The 20,929-nt window shown below is 39.1% G+C and overlaps 1 protein-coding gene and 1 long non-coding RNA gene across 18 annotated transcripts in view; both read left to right on the top strand.

Annotated features, from left to right (window-relative positions):
- LOC146404655 (uncharacterized) overlaps positions 1-20,929 on the top strand; it is a 347,061-nt gene that overhangs the window by 144,447 nt on the left and 181,685 nt on the right. The gene's annotated exons all lie outside the window — the stretch shown is intronic.
- Positions 1-20,929, top strand: part of LOC102166005 (uncharacterized) — a 121,285-nt gene that overhangs the window by 94,333 nt on the left and 6,023 nt on the right. For 5 of the 17 annotated variants that reach the window (XR_014841271.1, XR_014841272.1, XR_014841257.1 and 2 more), the window contains one exon: positions 14,247-16,450. The exons of 11 other annotated variants lie outside the window; for them this stretch is intronic. The gene's annotated coding sequence lies outside the window, so the exon portion shown is untranslated. Of the gene's footprint in view, positions 1-14,246; positions 16,451-20,929 lie in introns of those variants that run through there. One more of the 17 variants, XR_014841244.1, reaches the window with a different exon arrangement.

The raw sequence follows: 20,929 nt of genomic DNA, 5'->3' as shown, positions 1-20,929 counted from the left end.
CTCATTATTTACGGTTTTATTGAAGCATAGTTGATTTACAAGGTGGTGATAATTTCTGCTCTACAACAAAGGGATGCAGTTATACGCACACACACATCCATTCTTTTCCAGATTCTTCCTCATATAGATTATTAAGAATATTCCAGCAACCCTCTCGCTTGCCTGTCCTCTGAGCAGCTGGGCCTGGGGTTCCAGAGCCTGGGGGTGTGACGTGGCTGGTGGAAGACAGACCAGAGTCATCCCTTTCTGTTCTCTGTACCCGAAGTTCAGAGGTAGAGACTGCTGTGTCCACAGCCCCCCCGAGTTTTACCCTCCACATCCTACATTGGAGCACAGCTGCAAGGTTCCTGGGGACTGACCTGAGTTGGTGTGAAAGGAAAAGCAGCTGGAATCAGCCATGGACAGACCAAAGCCATCCTGGGTGCACGCCAACAAGTAGAAACACCCTGAGTACACCTTGTATCAGTGGCTGATATGCAGAGTTTTCTTTTTTCTTTTTTTTTCTTTTTGCTTTTTAGGGACTCACCCGAGGCATATGGAAGTTCCCAGGCTAGGGGTTGAATCAGAGCTACAACTGCCAGCCTACACAATAGCTACAGCAATGCAGGATCCAAGCCAAGTCTGTAACCACACCACAGCTCACGGCAAGGCCCGATCCTTAACCCACTGAGCAAGGCCAGGGATCAAACCCACAACCTCATGGTTCCTAGTGGGATTCATTTCCACTGCGCCATGATGGGAACTCAAGTTTTCTTATTTTAATTCACAAAGAGGCTCTTCCCAGAGTTAAGGACTGATTCACCGGTCCCCATATGTGACACTTTATAGTTTTATGGGTATTTACTGTGATCATCAACTTGGCATTTATAAGTTTGGTCTTCTTAACTTCCTTAGCACCCAAACACAGAGCTAAAACATTAACTGAAGTTCATAGGCTATAAAATGGCACAGGTGGGCAGACCCTCCCTGGGCAAGGCCCCCATCACGCCCTGGAGCTGAGAGAGGACGGGACTGCCAGGGAGGGGGCCGCTGAGTCACTGTGTGCACAGCAGCAGACGTGGCCTGGAGAGCTGTGAGCAGGATGTATTTACTGCTCTTAACTCATAAAGAGATGTAAAAGTGATGGTCTTTAAGGCAGCGCTGAGAGCCTGCCATCTGCCAGGAACCTCAGCAAATGCCAAGAAGGGACATCATTTCTTGGCAGAACGTTCCTCTTTCTAAGGAAATCCTTAAATCCAAACTAGCCTGTTAAGTGAAGAAATGCAGAAAAAAAAAATCTCAGCTTAGGGACGAGGCCTACTTATAGAGTGTCTATTCTGCAGGAAGTCGTTTTCAGAAGTTCCCATCGTGGTTCACTGGTAACCAGCCCGACTAGTATCTATGAGGATGTGGATTCGATCCCTGGCCTTGCTCAGTGGGTTAAGGATCTGGCATTACTGTGAGCTGTGGCCTAAGTCACAGACACGGCTTGGATCCTGAGTTGCTGTGGCTGTGGTGCAGGCCAGCAGCTGTAGCTCTGATTCAACCCCGAGCCTGGGAACTTCCATATGCTGCAGGTGTAGCCCTAAAAAGCAAAAAGCAAATAGCAAAAAAAAAAAAAAAAAAAAAAAGAGTCATTTTCTGGAGTCTTAACGAAATTGAAAACAAAACAAAGCCCCATACATCTGTCCATATTTCATGCTAATTATGTGCTGCATCTCCTTTTAAAATAACCGTCTTTATTCCTTATCTGCAGTTAGGACAGAGAATTTGCCTTGTAAGATGTTTGCTATGTTTTAGGCTGTAACCGATGGCCATCGGCTACACATTTCCTTCATGACTAAGGAAGGGGCCAGAGTGGATTATCTGCTTAAGACTTAACTCATCCAAAAGAGAGAGAACAAACAGGAGATTTGGCCAAATGTGGCCAGAGTGAACCAGAATCAATCTTCGAGAATTTAGAAATTGATTATGTAGCAAAAGGATTCAGTTTGATTGGCAGCCTTATGGAGTAGTTAGGACAATGGGGTGGAAGCTTCTGGAAGGCGAGTGTCAGGCCAGGCTGATGGAGCGCATCGTCTGCTAGAATCACTCAGAGATCATGGTGGATGGGGAAGGATGCGGGATGCGTTCCTGTCAGGGCACAGGTACAGCGTCAGCCATGGACCTTAGGTTGCCAGCGGTTAGAGCAGTCTCTGAAGAATTAAAACTATAACTACAACTGTAAGTGTTTGTATTGGCTGGAGTTCAAGTAGCCCATAGAATTGCTGAAACAACTGAAGAATTAGGTATCAAATCTACCATGAGGGCAGCTCCAGGGACAGGGTAGAAGGAACAAATGGACTACATTTTCAGGTGCCTGCCTGTGGATTGAATGTGTCACTTGGCTTATTTTAGGATTACAATTCTAAGCAGAAGCACCTGATTGTCTAGCTTGGATCCATACACCCCTCCTAAAACAAGGCTCACCTTGACGGTGTCATGTAAGGCAAGCCAGGCAGGTGTATGGTTGTGTATGTTGTACACTGCACAGCTCAACAGTCCCCATTTTCATGCGCTGAAAGTGCTGATCCCCCAAATCAGGATGAATGCAGAGTGCTCTCAGGGTCATCATTTGTCAGAAAGGCTGTCACGGGCGTCCAATAAGGGTGGTTTATTCAGGTAGCATTTTCACAGATTCTTTCGGAACTAGGGTCTGTGGTCTGCTGCTGCTGTTGGCGTAAATGAGGAGGATCGGCTACTTTTTTTTTTTTTCTCCTTTTTTTTTTTTTTTTTTTTTTTTTTGTCTTTTTGCTATTTCTTGGGCTGCTCCCACAGCATATGGAGGTTCCCAGGCTAGGGGTCTAATCAGAGCTGTAGCCACCGGCCTACGCCAGAGCCACAGCAACTCGGAATCCAAGCCGCGTCTGCAACCTACATCACAGCTCACGGCAACGAAGATCGGCTACTTTGGATTGTTTGTTTTCAAATCAAGTTGAAGGTCGAAATATAAAGTTTTCGTGCTGAGATCAGTTTGCATCATTAACAATTCTTTTTATTTATTTATTTACATTTATTTATTTATTTCGTTTGCTTTTTAGGGCTACACCTGCGGCATATGGAGGTTCCCAGGCTAGGGGTCAAATCAAAGCTATAGCTGTCAGCCTACACCACAGCCACAGCAACGTGGGATCCGAGCTGTGTCTGCAAACTACACCACAGCTCACGGCAAGGCAAGATCCATAACCCACTGAGCGAGGCCAGGGATTGAACCCGCAACCTCAAAGTTCCTAGTCAGATTCATTTCCACTGAGCCACAACAGGAACTCCAACAATTCTATTTTTTAAATTGAAGTGAGACTGACACATAATGTTACATTAGTTTCAAGTGTACCAGGTAGTCATTGGACCTTTATGTTCTTTATGGAACCATCGCCACAATACCACTAGTCACTGTCTGTCACCCTGCAAAGTTCATACAATATTATTGGCTCTATTTCCCATGCTGTGTAGGACATCCCCATGGCTTGTCTATTTTTTAACTGGAAGTTTGTATCTCTTGATCCCTTCACCAATCTCACCCACCTGGCCCAGCCCCTTTGCCTCTGGCAGCTGCTGTTCTGTTCTCTGTGTGTTTGACTCTGGTTTTGATTGGTTTTGTTTATTCATTTTTTTTTCAGATTACACATATAAGTGAAGTGACACAGTTGTCTTTCTCTGTCAGATTTATTTCACTTCACTTAATACCCTTTAGGTCTGTTCATGTTGTCACAAATGGCAGGATCTCATTCTTTTTAATGGCTGAATAATATTCCACTGCACAGGCAGACTTCGTTTTATTGCACTTTTGACTTAGTATGCCTGGCAGGTATTAAGTTTTTCCAAATGGAAGATCTGCGGCAACCCTGCATTGAGCAAGTCCGTCAGTGTCCTTTTCCCAACAGTATTTGCTCATTTCCTATCTCCGTGTCACACTTTAGCAATTCTTGCAGTATTTCAAACTTTCTCATTAACGTTATATTTCTTATGGTGACCTGTTTTCAGTGATCTTTTATGTTACTGTTATGAATTGCCGAGAGCATAGATGAAGGGTTAGCATTTTTTAGCAATAAAGTATTTTTAAATTAAGGTATATGTCTTGATACGTGTTTAAGACATAGTGCTATTGCACACTTAATACACTACATGTAGGTTAAGGCCAGTATTTCCTTATTGAGTTTATTTCTGGATGATCCACCCATTGTTGTAAATAGGGGTTGAAGTCCCCTACTGTTATTTGTATGCTGTCAATTTCTCCCTTTCGAAGGAAATATTTAGTTAATATATGCTTTATATATTTTGGTGCTCCTATATTAGGCGCATGTATATTTACAAACATTACATCCTTTTGTTGGACTGACTTTTTCCTCATCGTGTCATCAGCAATGCTTTTACTTTCCTTTGCTGTTACAACTGTCTTTTTGAATTTCACCCTTACCTCATCCATCTTTGTTTCCTGTGTGGCTTTGATTCTTTTATGTTGGCTTAGTGATGACATGGTGAAGTTTCACAATTCAAAGAATGAACCGTCTTTCCAGACAGCATACAATTCATTGCTTTGATGGGTTTTGCACCAACGCACACAAATCTCTGTCTTTGAGGTTAATTTATATACTTTAAATTTCACTGTCTGTAGTTTTACCAGTAATGTAGGGATTTTCCATTTTTAGGCTTATATTCCGTTTTAGACCTTGTAAATTCCTACTGATTAGGACTTCAGAGAAATAAAGAATCTGCTGAACTGGTGAAATGGCTAGCCTTCTGGAGTCCCACACATAGTAGTGCACAAAAATCCCCCAACTGCCCCATACTGCTGGCTAAGTGCTAGAACTAAACCAAGCTTGCTTTGTAAGCATACACCTCCAAATACACTGTTCAATTAGAACATTTTTAAGTTTTCCTTTTCTGCATTTCAATTTCGTTAGTGAAAGATTGAAAAATTTGCCAGATGCGTAATTCCAGCATTATACATTGTGAAACACAAACAACTATTTTTTTCCCTAAGAGCCTTCTTTATTTATAATTTATATATCAGAGAATAAAGTACACCATTCAATGACATTTTTATGTTTACAGAGCTGGACAGCCACAATCACAATAAACAAGCAAACAAACAAAATAACACACGTTTTTTAGTGCATGCTCATAGATTTGACCCTTGCCTTTCAAAGATTTGGGTTTTGTTCCTTTGGCCCAGTGAGAACAGACCAACATTGAAATGTGCCAAGTTACCTAAAACTCTCTTCTTCAATTAAATTCTTTTCTAAGGATCACATGATTTTATTGCATAATATTCTGCAAGGACTTGCCTTCAGAGCCCCTACAGATTAGTTAGCAATTCTCTGGATGTATACCTAATTCTTCTAAGTATGTTTTGATTTTTTTTCCCCCTTCAGATGGGTCTGCCTCTGAAAGAAACATCTGCAATGTTTTTTAAAGATCCTAGAACAATATGCTCCCTAAGCTGACACAGGCAGAGTTCATATAATGTCTATAAAATACCCCAGGGTTCCTTGTTATGACCTTTGCCTGGGTTACATAGATAAAAGAATTGGTAGGGAGTCAAAGTTTTGTCTTGATACCAGCAAGGTTTAAGCCAATTCACAGATCAAAGAGGGAGAGACGAAAGAAAACTGGCTAAGATTCTGTTCTGAACTGCCCACCTCTGAATAACACCGTCTTTCTCCCTTGGAGATCATTGGCTTCCCATGAAAGGATCTAAAAGAGATAATGAAACTTAATTAGGCAGTCCTTACCACAGAACAGTAAGCTTTCCCCTTGCTCTTAGGTGTTATTCTTTCCTTACGATTCTTAAAGATCCTCATCCACCTTGAACCAGGTCCTATAAAAACCGGTTTGAAAAAATCTAAACTCTTAAGACCTGTTCATATGTTCTGTGTGTGTATACACACAGATTTGTAAATACAATATACATAGATACATTAATATGTGTACGTATGTATATATGTATATTTATATACGAAAAAAGACTATTAAAAAGAAAAGGAGGGATAATTAAAAAATTCAGGCCTGTGGGGAGTCAGATTTGATTGAGAACATTACAAAGTTGAATGCAATGGTTCTTTTTAAAAAAATGTTATGGAGTAGAGTTGGCTTGTAATGTATTAGTTTCAGGTTGACAACACAGTGAATCAGTCATACACATAAATATACTCACTATTTTTTCTATATAGGTTATTACAAACTATTGAGCAGCTATTTATTTTTTATTCTTTGCGATGCAAATTTGAATGGGATTGTTTTCTTACCTTCTCTTTCTGATAGTTCTTTATTAGTGAAAAGCAACATAATCTCTGTATATTAATCATGTACCCTGCAAATGTACTGAATTTGTTTCTTAGTTCTGATCAATTTTTGATGGAAACTTTAGGGTTTTCTATATATATTATCATGTCATCTGCAAAGATTGACAGTTTAACTTCTTTTCCAATTCGGGTGCCTTCTGTTTCTTTTCCTGCTTATTGTGGCTAGCTAGAACTTCGCTATTATGTCTTATGAAATGAAAATGTAAGTTGGAGAGTTCTATATTATATCTTTTTTAAAGTTTAAGATCTATAAGAGTAATCTAAAAAATCCATTTAATGATTTAAATTTACAGAATTTTGTTTCTTTCAATGTTGTTGAATAGTGCTTTAATAATTTAATGGATATATTATTTAGTAAATATTAACATTGTCATCTTAATATCTTTCATCTTTTTATCTTATGCAAATGCTATCTTCTTTGGTAAATTTATGCTTTGCCAGTTATTCCCACTTGAGGAATTCCTGGATAATCTATGTGGAGTTACTAGAAGCATCACGATTGGATGGGTAGAACCTTCTTAAATTAGAAGGACATAAAATAAACATAGCCCATATAGGATGGGTCCTGTAATTGAGTAATATCACATGAAGTCAATTTACTAAAACAAGGATGGGTATAACAAATGTGATAATGACATGAACAAATTTGGTTAACGTTTAAAAAAGCTTTTGTGATTATACGGATAAACTTCAGTTTTCTGAATTTACCCCTTTCCCTGACAATATGCTGTGTTTTCATGGATTAGCTTTGCTTTGTGGGAAAAGAGATATATTAGAAGGAAAACATCACACTGGCCCTAGTAGAGCAAGAATAAAATTTTTTAAATTTAGGAAGCAAACTTGGTTGCATAACTTTATCATAATTGAGTTGATAGGTTAATATTTACTCACATTCATTTCACTGCAGTGCTGGCGTACGTATGGGAAAATGTATAAATGATGAAAATCTCATTATAGTCCGACTGTCTGAGAACAAGATATGTTGTTTTGGAATATTTCATACAGATTTGAAAGATAAGGTCACTTAAAATTGTGAATGCAGGAATAGGAAGATGATGCCGTGACAGGTTTTTAAAGAAATATCGTTAGTTATCTTTCACAAAATAAAAATTTACTGAGTACCTGCCTTGTGCCTATACATTTTGTGAATTCAAATTTATACATTCAGAGGGAAAACTTTTTTTAAAAAAATGTTTTATTCTTTCCAGCAAGTTTGTGGAGTGAACGTGAGTAGGAGATAACGATGGTTCCTTCATCCGCATTCTCCAGGGCTTTTCGTAGCCAGTTTCTCTCTGCTCTGAGTGTGCTTACATCTGCATTTTTGGGATTATAACAAGGCCCCTGAATGCAAATCAATGTGAATCATTTCGGTGTTTGTAGAAACCCCGGAAGGGTTGGATTCATTTGCATTCCTGGGAAGCTACTCTCCAAAATAGTACCTTCCTAAGAAACTTTCATGCAAAACATTGACTCTTGGCATTTTTACTGTGAATACTCACATTAGCATGGACGCCTCCCCCATCCTATGAGTCTCACTGCCAGGATTGATACCTATGACTACACTGACATTTTATCTCCAGGATCATAGAAGAAACAACTTGCCCCCCCCCCCTTTTGCTTTTCAAGGCCACACCCTCGGCATATGGAGGTTCTCAGGCTATGGGTCAAATCAGAGCTACAGCTGCCAGCCTCCACCACAGCCACAGCCACTCAGGATCTGAGCTGCATCTGCAACCTGTGACCTACGCCACAGATCAAGGCAATGCCAGATCCTTAACCCACTGAGAGAGGCCAGGGATTGAACCTGCATCCTCATGGATCCTAGTCAGCTTCATTAACCGCTGAGCCATGAAGGGAACACCCAACTTGCCATTGTTAAGGATAACAGCCAGTAATTGGTGATGATTTATTGTGTGGCAGACACCATTCTAAGAGACATAAATTAATTTATTCAACCCTCTCCACCAGATTATCAACATATTCTTTCTGACCCAAGATATTTGAGACAGGGGGTAATAGAAAGAACACACAGACAGGTAAAGGAAAAATCATAGGCGACACCAACTGAAAAAATTTCAAGCCATGTGAATAGAAAATTCAAAGAAGAAAAGCAATAAGAAATGGTCAATACACACAGAAGTAGCTCCTCCCTGAACAATTAAAGGCTTCAAATTTCTATACCACAAAGACCTATTTTTCCATTATAAAAAGAAGACAGAAAATCATAACAGAACTGGTGAAGGTAGAATTGACTCATCACTAGTGGTGGAGATATAATTGTGTTTAGACAATGTGTGTACAGATTTTTTTTTTAAATAATGCTTCTAGTTATTAAACATATAATTTTATGTGATCAGTTTATCTTAAAGTGACCTTGGTTTTTAATAGAGGAAGTATTAGAATCTTTGAAAATAGAGTGAATCATTTAGTAAGTAGTGTTACAAAAAAAAATAGACCCTTTGAACAGTGTACATAAAATGAACATATGATGGATCAAGATTTAATTATTTAAAAAATCTTTAGGGGTTCCTGTCGTGGCTCAGTGGTTAACGAATCTGACTAGGAACCATGAGGTTTTGGGTTTGATCCCTGGCCTCACTCAGTGGGTTAAGGATCCAGTGTTGCCGTGAGCTGTGGTATAGGTTGCAGACGCAGCTCAGATCCCAAGTTGCTGTGGCTGTGGTGTAGGCCAGAGACTACAGCTCCGATTCGACCCCTAGCCTGGGAACCTCCATATGCCACAGGAGCGGCCCTAGAAAAGACAAACAAACAAACAAAAACTTTAAAATTAGCAAAATAAGATCTGCAGAAATACCTCGATGAGACACACAATACAAATTATAAAGGTAAAAATTAATACATTTGACTGTATAAGTTTTTTTTTTTTTTTTAATCTGTTACCAAAAAGAGCTGACATTAAGTTTAAAAGGAACAGGCTGGAAGGAGATATATCAAGTCAAAGTATTAATATATGGAATTGTAAATAATTCTCACACATCTCTTGACAGAGAGTAGAAAAAATAGGAAATTGAAAAAACATGGCCAAAGGATATAAACAGGAAACTCACAGAAAAAAAATCTAGAAAAACAAATAAAAGCAAGAAAAGATGTTCAACATTAAGAGTAATTAAAATTCTTTCAGGGAGTTCCCGTCGTGCTCAGCAGAAATGAATCCGACTAGCATCCACGAGGCCTACTTATAGAGTGTCTATTCTGCAGGAAGTCGTTTTCAGAAGTTCCCATCATGGTTCACTGGTAACCAGCCCGACTAGTATCTATGAGGATGTGGATTTGATCCCTGGCCTCATTCAGTGGGTTGAGGATCCAGCGTTGCCATGAGCTGTGGTGTAGGTCACAGACAAGGCCCGGATCCTGTGTTGCTGTGGCTGTGGTGTAGGCTGGAAGCTGTAGCTCCAATTGGACCCCTAGCCTGGGAACGTTCATATGCTGCAGGTGCAGCCCTAAAAAGACAAAAAAAAAAAAAAAAAAAAAATTCTTTCAGAATTTGACAGATAAAACAAAAATTAAATAGGAGTGCAGGAAATTAAAGCAACACTCTGCTTAGTCACATGTATATAAAATGTTGTATTCTAGGTGGAATACTGGCGACATAATCCCTGGTCTCTTAGGCTAATACTAGACCAGAAAGGAAATTGTAATGCAGCTCTTCCCAACCCGTGTTCCACAAACAGCTCCCAGATCTGCTGAGATGGAGCTCCTCATTGTTTTTCAGAAAACCCGGCAGTGCCTGGGCAGTCAGTCCTCCAGACTCCAGACGGTCTCATTAATTTATCCAGCAGGCCATACAAATATTATCATTTCATTGTCATACCGTGATGTAAGAAAAAAATGCCAGAAGAATTGCTTTAATGATTTCCAAAAAGCTGAAAATTTTCACATTGCAGTTTCTCACTGTAAGAACAGAAATCAGGGCATTCTCTTGTGGTGCAGCGCGTTAAGGAACTTGTGTTGTCACTGTAGCCACTGGGGTCGCTGCAGTGGCGCAGGTTCAGTCCCTGGCCTGGGAACTTCCACATGCCATGGGCATGGCCAAAAAAACCCAAAAAACAAAAGAAAACAAAAACAAACAAACAAGAAATCAACGTAAATCTATGTTATAAAGAAAAGAGGAGTTCCCGTCATGGCTTATCAGAAACGAATCTAATATCCATGATGACGTAGGTTCAATCCCTGGCCTTGCTCAGTGGGTTAAAGATCTGGTGTTGCCGTGAGCTGTGGTGTGGGTTGCAGACACGGCTCAGATCTGGTGTTACTGTGTCTGTGGTGCAGGCCAGTGACTGCAGCTCCGATTTGACCCCTAGCCTGGGAACCTCCATGTGCCTCAGATGCAGCCCTAAAAAAACAAAACAAAACAAAACAAAACAAAAGACAAAAAAAAGAAAGAAAGAAATACCCCCCCACCAAAAAAAATAAAAACAAAGAAAATCAACCATAATAACAAAACTTAACTGCTGGGAAATTCAGTAACATCCTTCTAAATAACCCCTACTTCAAAGATGTAATAAGAACCCAAGAGCCAAAGCATCTTCAGAAGGAATTACTTCATACCAATGCTTAGGAAATGCAGTGAAAGCTAAAATCAGGAAGATGTACACAGCCTTAGAAGTTTTTATTAAATAGAAGCCTCCTTCTTGATTATGAAGGATTGACTGCTAGTTAGTCAATTTTATGAAGTCACACACCTCTAATAGAAGCAGCATCTATTTTATACTTTCTGGTGTAGTTGTCTGTAAGAATTTATATTTTGAAATACAAGCTATTTTTACCATAAAGGATTTAAGAGTAGGGCCATAATCCTTCCTCTAGCCCCAGGGATGCTTAGGAAAAATTGAATCCTTAGCCTTTTTGCAGCATCCACTCAATGAATACATCTACCAGAGAGGTTCCTGAACACATCACTCATGGTTGTCAGGGCTGTGTATTTTGTCATCTGTAATTGACTGGGCTGGGACTTACCCATGCTGATGTGAATTGCATTCATGTCAGTTGTCCATGCTCATCTTTCAAGATCAGTTGCATACTGGGTTTGGATGGTAGAGGTCTTGTCTGAGTGTCTGAGGACTCCTAATGCTTTGTCTTGTATGTGCTGAGCTTCTTTCCTAAAGCTAAGTGTAGATGGTGCTGGATAAGCCTACTGTGTACCTTTGAATGACCGTCCAACCTGAAATCCAAGAAGGCTCTCTTTCAGGGAGATGTTAGAGCCTCAGGACAGTGCAGTGTGCAGAGCGAACATGTGTCACAAAGAGAATTAGCTCCAGTGAGTTGGGGACCACAGTTGTAGGTCATTAGATATTGGTTCTCTTTAGGTAAATTAACATATTAAATAAAATTTATTCATCATGAGTGGAGGCTTTGTAGGCATAATAATTTTAGGGCTAATTCGCAGCTTAGCTATATGGATCCCAAAGAATATTCTGTAATGAATCAATCACGCAGAGACTGAACAACTCAAATCACATATATAGACTGCTTTTTTTTTTTTTGTCTTTTTTGTCTTTTTAGGGCCGCACCTGCAGCATGTGGAGGTTCCCAAGCTAGGGGTCAAATTGGAGCCGTGGTCACCAGCCTATACCACAGCCACAGCAATGAGGGATCCAAGCCATGTCTTCACATGTCTTCAACCTACACCACAGCTCATAGCAACGTTGGATCCTTAACCCACTGAGTGAGGCCAGGGATTGAACCCGAAACTTCATCGTTACTACTTGGGTTTGTCAACCACTCAGCCAGGACAGGAACTCCTAGACTGCTCTTTAAGATGATAAAATTTCAAGATGATAACAGAAATTTATCTCACCAGGAAACAGAAATTTAATAGAAATATAGAGAAGTGTGGGCAGGGTGATGAAAGTAGAAATGATAAGGGGATATTCTGGAATGTTCCTCAAAAGAAGTGATTCAAATGGAAGGAGAGCTCCTTTCCCTCTGCTTCCTTTCCCTACTTGGTACTTCTTGATGGCTGGAAAGAGTGTGTGATGTCTGGAGCCCCAGTAAGTATTTTGTGACCTTGAGGTTGGGAACAGTGGTCTGGAAACATCAGAGCAGAAAGATAGAGGCAGCCTGAGAAAACAGTGGAGGCACAAAACTTCCTACCAGCCCTGAAGTGACAGCTCTGGGCTTATTTTACATAGAAGGAAAAAAAAATCCTTATTTGTCTAAAGCATTGAAATTGGGTTTTCTGTTAGGAATAGCCTGACTGCTCATTATCCTATCACACCCCACTCGCCTTCTCTCCTCTCTTCCTTCCTTTCTTCTTTCCCTCTCTTATTAAATGTATGAAACTGGAGTTCCTGTTGTGGTGTAGTGGAAACGAATCCGACTGGGAGCCTTGGGGTTGTGGGTTTGATCCCTGGCCTCCATCAGTGGGTTAAGAATCCGGCATTGCTATTGCTGTGGCTGTGGTGTAGGCCTGCAGCTGTAGCTCTGATTCAGCCTGTAGCCTGGGAACTTCCATATGCCATGAATGAGGCCCTAAAAAGAAAAAAAAAAAAAAAGGTAAGAAACCACTCGCTTTTATGACATATGATTCTGAAGAGTTAAAATAATAAACAAAAAAAAAAAAAAGAAAGAAAAACACTTCAAAAATGAACAGGTGAAGAACCTAGAATAAAGGTTGTAAATGAAAATGGGTGTGACTAGTTTAAAGAGTGTGTCTGCAGCCAAAGGGACGAAGTCTACCAATTGTAAGTGCATTTATATGTGTGCAAAGTGGCGTTTTTGGCGTGGTGGTTCTGAAACAGCTTGACCAAGAGTAAATTCCTCCAATAGCTCTTTTTAACCTGTATACTTCCTGGCATCGATTAGTTTGGATCAAGAATGAGGATATTTATTGTTCTATTTTGCAGAAAAGGAAAGCTTTTGTTGCAGTGCTCACACTCAGTGATTGAAATGTGAGAGCTCCAAGTCTAGATCTGACTTCCAGCTGCCTCTTATTTTTCTTTTTAATTTTTAAAAATGATGTTTATTTTTTTCCATTACAGCTGGTTTACAGTGTTCTGTCAACTTTCTACTGTACCACAGAGTGACCCAGTCACACATACATATATACACATTCTTTTTCTCACATTATCCTCCGTCATGCTCCATCACAAATGACTAGATAGAGTTCCCAGTGCTATACAGCAGGATCTCACTGCTTATCCACTCCAAAGGCAATAGTTTGCATCCATTAACCCAAGATTCCCAGTCCATCCCACTGCCCCCCACCTTGGCAACCACAAATCTATTCTTCAGGTCCCTGAGTTTCTTTTCTGTGGAAAAGTTCATTTGTGCCATATATTAGATTCCAGATATAAGTGATGTCATATGGTATTTGTCTTTCTCTTTCTGACTTACCTCACTTAGTATGAGTGTCTCTAGTTTTCTTGTCACGACCACCTCCCCCACGGGATAGTTTCCATCACCAGGAAGGGAGGTGCCCGGTCCAGCCCCCAAGCTCGAAAAACCCATGAAAAACACCATGTTAAGATCACATGTATACCATATCAGTACATGGATGTTCAGATTACATTCAAACAATACCCAAAGCTTTGACATGAAAGAAATACTTGGCAATCTATTTTCAGAATCCCACAGTAACCAAATACACTAGTTTCCTGTTTGTTTCCAGCTCTTTTGTGGTTATTGCTATATTTTGAATACATTCCTGCTATGGATCCTTGACTTACCAACTTCAGATGGTATCTTCTATTGGTTCTTCATTAGGAAAGAGAAGAAATTTTTCCTGAAAATGCATTCTTTTGGAAGAACTTTTTTTTTCTTTTTTTTTGCCTTATGACTTGTGCGTTGGGAGTTTCATTTCAGTTTTTAAGGACTTCCCTGAAGTCCATCTCCTCTTCTAGATTACAGAAATAAGCCCCAGGGTTTTCTTCCACTAACTATAAATTAATATTTCACCTTAAGGTGCGTCTCCACTGGGGATCCACGTTGTGTTGTGCAGCAGCTGCTGACTGGCCCACTGTATCCTTTTTCTCCAAGTTTTCCTACCACCATCTACTAATTGGTCTGTCTTTGCACTGCTCCTCTTACGACATATTTATTAGATTTACACATAATTGTAGGTACACATGGGTGTGTGTATACAGGTTTGTCTCTGAACTGCTCTGCTGTGCTGATCTATTCTACCCCCTCATTGTCTCTTCTTGCACTAGCTCTGGGCTGTTATCTTTTATTACTGCAGCTTCATGGAACATCTTAATATTTAGACATACAAAGCTCACTTATTTGATTGGTTTTTTGGTTTTTTTTTTTTCCAAAATTGAGTTATCTATTTTGTCATGTGAATTTAATGTGGGATTTTTGTTGAGACTGCAGAGATTTTATAGATTAATTTGATGGACACTGATGTAGTGACATCCCACCTAAGAACATGGGATTGATTTTCCTTTATGTCACTCAATAGTTTAATTTTTTTTTGCTATAAAGCTACGGGCCTTGGCATTTTAAAATTTCTTTCCTAGGTGTTTTATTCTTTTATGGCTAGTGTCACTAAGATTTTATTTTAAAATACATTTTCTACTTGATTTTTGCTCTTATAGAATGATGCTGTTGCTTTTTATAAGGTAATATTTTATTTGGCAACTTGCTGACATCTCCTATTTCTAATAGTTTAATTTCATCCTTTTCCAGGAAATGGCACTTTTATCTCTTCTGTTCCTCTCTCTTCCCTTCTCATCTATTTTTCTTTCCTTGCAGTGTTGGTGAGACATATCTTAAAGCATATTAAGAGATGTGTGTCTAAAGTCTAAGCATGATGATTGTTGTAGGAAGTTTCTATAAAATACTTGTTTATGTATAGGAGTTCCCGATGTGGCTCAGTGGAAACAAATCAGACTAGCATCCATGAAGACGCAGGTTCAATCCCTGGCCTCCCTCAGTGGGTTAAGGATCCGGCCTTGCCGTGAGCTCTGGTGTAGGTCACAGATGTGGCTCAGATCCTGTGCTGTGGCTGTGGCGCAGGCCCCCAGCTACAGCTCTGATTGGACCCCTAGCCTGGGAACTTCCATATGCTGTGGGTGTAGCCCTAAAAACAAAACTAACAAAAAAAAACAATGTATATTTGTTTACGTACAGAAGTTTTATCCTATCATTAATTGGTATGATTTCTAGTTTTAAGTCATGATAAGTGCTGAATTTTCTCAAAGGGAATCCACATCCTTTATGGACAATCTCTACGGCACGCCCCACATAAAATGATGAAATGTCGCTCCTTCCTGTCCTTCACTTCACCCACTTTCCTTCTAGCTCTGTCACCTTTATATCACTTTGCATTGTCCAAGTTTGTTATTTATATTATAGTTGGTAACTAAAATTAAATCTTTCCCATTTTTACTTGGAGTGGATCACAGAACTTTTAAAAATAATAATAATCCTTAGAATATTAAAATGATGAAACAATATTCATTCTCGAACCAAGTTGTATGATTTAGTTCTATGATAAAGGAATATAGTTTCATGCCATTAAATTCTGCTCAACTGTGAAGTTGCAAGAGCAAAGTAAAATTATCTATGTTTTCTATAGTCCTCAGTGATTTGGTATCACTCCACCTCTTAGCTTTCTCCATGTTTAGGCAATGCTTTTTTGCAAAGGGCTTTGTTTCCTTGATTTTCCAAATAACAGTTTAAAAATTTCTTCTTAACAGAAGACATATTCTTAACAAACAATAGCGTCTGCCACCTCTTTTTGATGGTGTTGTCTCTCTGCTCAGGGGAATCCATATTTTTTTCTCCGAAAATGTTTTCCTCACATCTCTGTGCTTCAGTCTTGGTTTGGATCCATCGTTGCTCACTCCCCTCCCACTTAGTCATCACTCTGATATGCGTGAGCACACATATGCATGAGCACATAGACACACATGCATGCGTGTTTCTTGGATGCCTCAAGTTTCTTCTTTCTTAGATTCCCTTTTTGTTTGAATGGATTCTATCCTGAAGGACATTTTACTAGTAAAACGTCCTTATTTCTTACATGTCTGAAATCGCCTTCTTTATAATTTTGTTGACAGTTGGATTTAGTTTTGATTTCTAGGTTCAAAATAAGTTGTCCTTAAAACATGGGAGAACATTTCATCTTTTCAAGAATTAAAGGTTGCTGAAGAAATCTGAAAGCATCCTCTTTGTCTTTCCTTTGTAGAAAAGTTTCCAGTGCTAGCTAGGGTTCATGTTCTTTTTGTAAGCGTAATATATTTATACAGAAAGGAAGCTCTGCTGACATTATGTTAGAGACAGTATCACACGAGATGTGGAATGGATTGAGACAAGAGGTTTATCAGCTTTCCTAAGGGCAGGTCTTGGAGGGCAATGTTAACTAAGAAAGCCCTAACAACGTGTTTATACACTAGGTCCTTGGTAGATGCAAGAATAGTGTTTAGTCCACACCAGACCCTTTGCAAGTACAAGTTTCACCTGAATGGGAAGGACCGAGAGTCACGTTTGCTTTCTTTCAAGACTTAAGAGCCACTATCTGTGCAATTGTATTTGGCTTTTTTTGCACTAATTTTGTTTCAATGCTGGTAATTGAAACCATTTTAATATATTTGGTTGTATTCACTTTGTGTTCTTCCAAAAATGTGTACAAACCATGCTTTCAATGTTGGCCTCCAAGTTTTTATAAGACGTTTTTCTACTGACCAAAAAAAAAAAAAAAAAAAAATCGTCTTCCTTCTGCAGGTGAAGGCATTAAGACCCAGAGATGTTAATACATTTCCCAAGGTCATGTGGCCAGTGAAGGGCAGAGTCAGGACCTGAGGCCAGATACACCTGGTCCCAGGTCCACTCTCCTCACTCCTCCATCCCTCTCTCTCCTCATCCCCACTCTGTCCTCCCAGCATCCCCTTGGCCTTGTCCCCACTGTCCCACCTCAAGGCTGTGGTCTGCCCCTTTGGATGGGTTCTGCCCACACCTGCCCGCCCATGCCTGTCCACCCACACCTGCTGGTGTGGTGACTTGAGAGCTGATTACCCAGGGCCATTTCTTATATCATAATTCATAATTCATCAATCTGTACACTTAGGATTGGTGCACTTTTATGTACTAATGTTATATGTCACACGGACACAAAATTTTTATCCCTCGCTTATCACTATCTCCTAATTTTTTTGTGAAATCAGTATTTAATATTTAAATTATTATGAATATGTAAATATTATTTACAGTTGAATCATATACCATATCCTGATTACATATCCCCTCCTAAACACATTTTGCTTTTCATGTAGCTAATATTGGCATCATTTTTCATATCAACCAAGTTTTTGTGTGTACTGATTAATAATTCACCTCTTAACTTTCCAGAATCGTACATCATGTCTCAGTGCATACAAATGCACTTTATTAGTCCTGTATTTTCACAGAGAAAAAAAATACCCTTGGAACTCTGTCTTCTTTTTCTGATCTGAACTGGTATTGCTCTCATTGTTGGTTGCACAGCCATTATTTTGTTGACTTTGTTACATAAAGGAAATATTTTGTCATTTTAAGATTATTTCATATTGGAGTTCCTGTTGTGGCTCGGCGGAAATGAATCTGACTAGCATCCATGAGGATGCAGGTTTGATGCCTGGCCTTGCTCAGTGGGTTAAGGATCTGGCATTGCTGTGAGCTGTGGTTGTAGGCCAGTAGCTGCAACTCTGATTTGACACCTAGCCTGGGAAGCTCCATATGCCGCAGATGTGGCCCTAAAAAGGCGAAAAAAAAGATTATTTCATATTATGATATACCAATACAATGAAACACTATTTACGTATAAGAAACATGACATAAAACATTTTCTAAGCTATGTTAAGTAAAAAAAAGTAAGCTCTTTAAGACTATATAGATGATATTTTCATTAGTGTAGAAAATTGGGGGTTATATATGTTTTTATAACACATATATGTTTATATAACATGGAAACCTATGAAAATACATACAAGAAACTGATAATCATAGTTACGCTGAAGAGGTATTTAAGGATTCAGGATGGAAGAGATATTTACTCTATATTTTATTAATCCTTTTTACTGTTTGCCTTTTTACACATGTATACATTGCTTTTTCAAAGATAAAAAGTGCTTAAATTTTTCAAGTGTTTCAAACTTCTGGGACTACCACAATGTACTTAAAAAACTAGCATTTATGAAATTACGATCAGCTGTCTTAAAGAAATTATGAAGAATAGGAAAAGTGCCATGAAAGTTGAAAATAGACTGAAAGGGACCAAGTCCTTTTGAGAGGGAGACCAATGAGAAGGTCACTGCAATAATCCAGGTAAGAGAGACGGCACCTTTGTTGTGGTGGGAGGCATGGTGGGAATGGAAAATGACCAGCACTGGCAGAAACAGATTAGAAGTACAGATGTAGACCTCGATGTATAAAATCACAGAGAGTTCACATTTTATCGACAGTTGAATTTCCATCTAAATACATTCTTAGACAACTTAAAATGCATAATATTAACTATACAAAGCCTATTATCATTTATATAAAGTTCTTTCAACAGACTTTGTAGATTTGTGCTGTGTAATTTAGTGACAGGGGCAAACACAATGAAAGTCACTTGGTGCTATTTCAAGTAAAAGTGCCATATTTATTTGTATTTATTTATTATTTTGGCCATGCCCACAGCATGTGGAAGTTCCCAGGCCAGGGACGGAAGCAGTGCCACAGCAGTGACAACACTGAATCCTTAACCACCAGGCCACGGGGAAACTCCAAAAAAGTCATCTTTAAAAGCACACACAATCAATCAATCAATCAATCAAACAAACACTGATTTCCAAACTTGGAAAAATCACTAATTTACAAAATAAATGTTTTAAAAAATAGTTATAAGGGATTTAGGTTAAAAAGCTGTGGCTTGAAATTTTTTAGCTTGGATCCAGGAAACATCAGCAAAATGAAAATTTTAAGAAAGGCTGCCATATTTTGTTAATGTTGGATGTGACTGCTTCACAATTAAAGCTACATACATGACACACAATATTGTAAATCCACTCTACTTCAATAAAATAATTTTTTAATGTACATAAAATCACAAAATGTACATACTTTTAAAAACGTACATGCATCACAAAAGCCCAGCTTCAGGTTGTTAAAGCAATGTTAAAGCAAACTTGCCAGCTTGAATGGTAGCTTTATAGCTCTAGAGAAACATATTAACAATTTACATAAATGGGTTAGAAATATATTTTTCTGATTCAGATTAAAAATATAGAAACAGGTGTTCCCGTCGTGGCTCAGTGGTTAATGAATCCGACTAGGAACCGTGAGGTTACTGGTTCGGTCCCTGCCCTTGCTCAGCGGGTTAAGGATCCGGCGTTGCCGTGAGCTGTGGTGTAGGTTGCAGACGCGGCTCAGATCCCGCGTTGCTGTGGCTCTGGCTTAGGCCAGTGGCTACAGCTCCGATTCGACCCCTAGCCTGGGAACCTCCATATGCTGTGGGAGTGGCCCAAGAAATGGCAAAAAGACAAAATAAATAAATAAATAAATAAAATAAAAATAAAAATATAGAAACACCAATACAATATTACACAATTAAGAACTATTATCTATTTCCTAGCCAAGAGGCCATGGCACCTCCAGTAACATTCCCGTAATACCAAAGGAAACACATTTCATCTGCTGTGAAAAGTAGATTGGGGCCATAGTCCTGTTCCTGTTATAAACTAGCTGTGGGAGGGTTAGTTCTTTGGCTTCCCATGGGTTTTGTTTTCTGGTCTACAGAATTAAAGGGTTTGGTTAAGGCAGCCTCCAAGGGACTTTTCCACTCAAAAAGAAATTAAGTCAGCTTGAGACTCCTCACCATGGGAAGACATTTAAAGCAGGGTAAGAAGTAAATTTTTTAAAAAGTAAATAGACCATTTTTTCTCCTTGGGCAATACAATAATCTAATTATTTTATAGTGTTGTTCAGAAAATATTTTGCTCATGGAATATCAGTGAATGACTGATACTACTGAAAGGTCTGAAAATGAAGCATCATATAATAAAAATGTTTTAAAACTTTAAAAACATGGTTACAAAAACATAGATACAAGAGACGAGCAAAATGTCTCTTTGCTCACAGACCTGAAGATCTTTCTCCTCGTGCCTTTGACCTCTGACTCCTCAGGGATGGAGCTTACCCCCCACTCTCAACTGGCTCTGTCAGCATAAATGAACTCAGAATCTCATCCCTTCAAAGGCTGATTTGCTCTTCAAGCTCAAACTTGAATTTGCAACCTTCGGCAAAGTGCCATCTCGAATGAGTGGGCTGAAAGCCACAGTCTTTCTCAGAGCTTGTTCCAGAATCAAAGAAAAATGAACAGAACTCTGAGATTTCTATCACGGCATAGTGATGAAGTTAAGCTGAGCAGGTTATGTCCTTTCAAGTTTTATCCCAGGAATGTTCCGGTTTTGAATGAAAACCAGTGGATTTGGGCAAACAGAAAGTGTTGGATTCCTGAGCTGTTATTAAAAGAAAAAAGAATAAAGGCAGAAGCAAGTCTAGGGAGCTGCCCTCAGCAGATCTCTGATAAAAAATAATATTAAGAAAAAGATATGAGACTTGGCACTCAGAGAAATAAACATTATAATCTCAACAGATCGGAGATTAAAAAAATAGGCATT

This window comes from Sus scrofa, chromosome 3, assembly GCF_054392235.1.
Source record: "Sus scrofa isolate SSC_HxYL_T2T_F1_AM1 chromosome 3, Sscrofa_HxYL_maternal_Yorkshire_Landrace_v2.0, whole genome shotgun sequence".
Lineage (NCBI taxonomy): Eukaryota > Metazoa > Chordata > Mammalia > Artiodactyla > Suidae > Sus > Sus scrofa.
The sequence above is the reverse complement of the archived record's forward strand: the minus strand, read 5'-3'. Positions and strand labels throughout refer to the sequence as shown.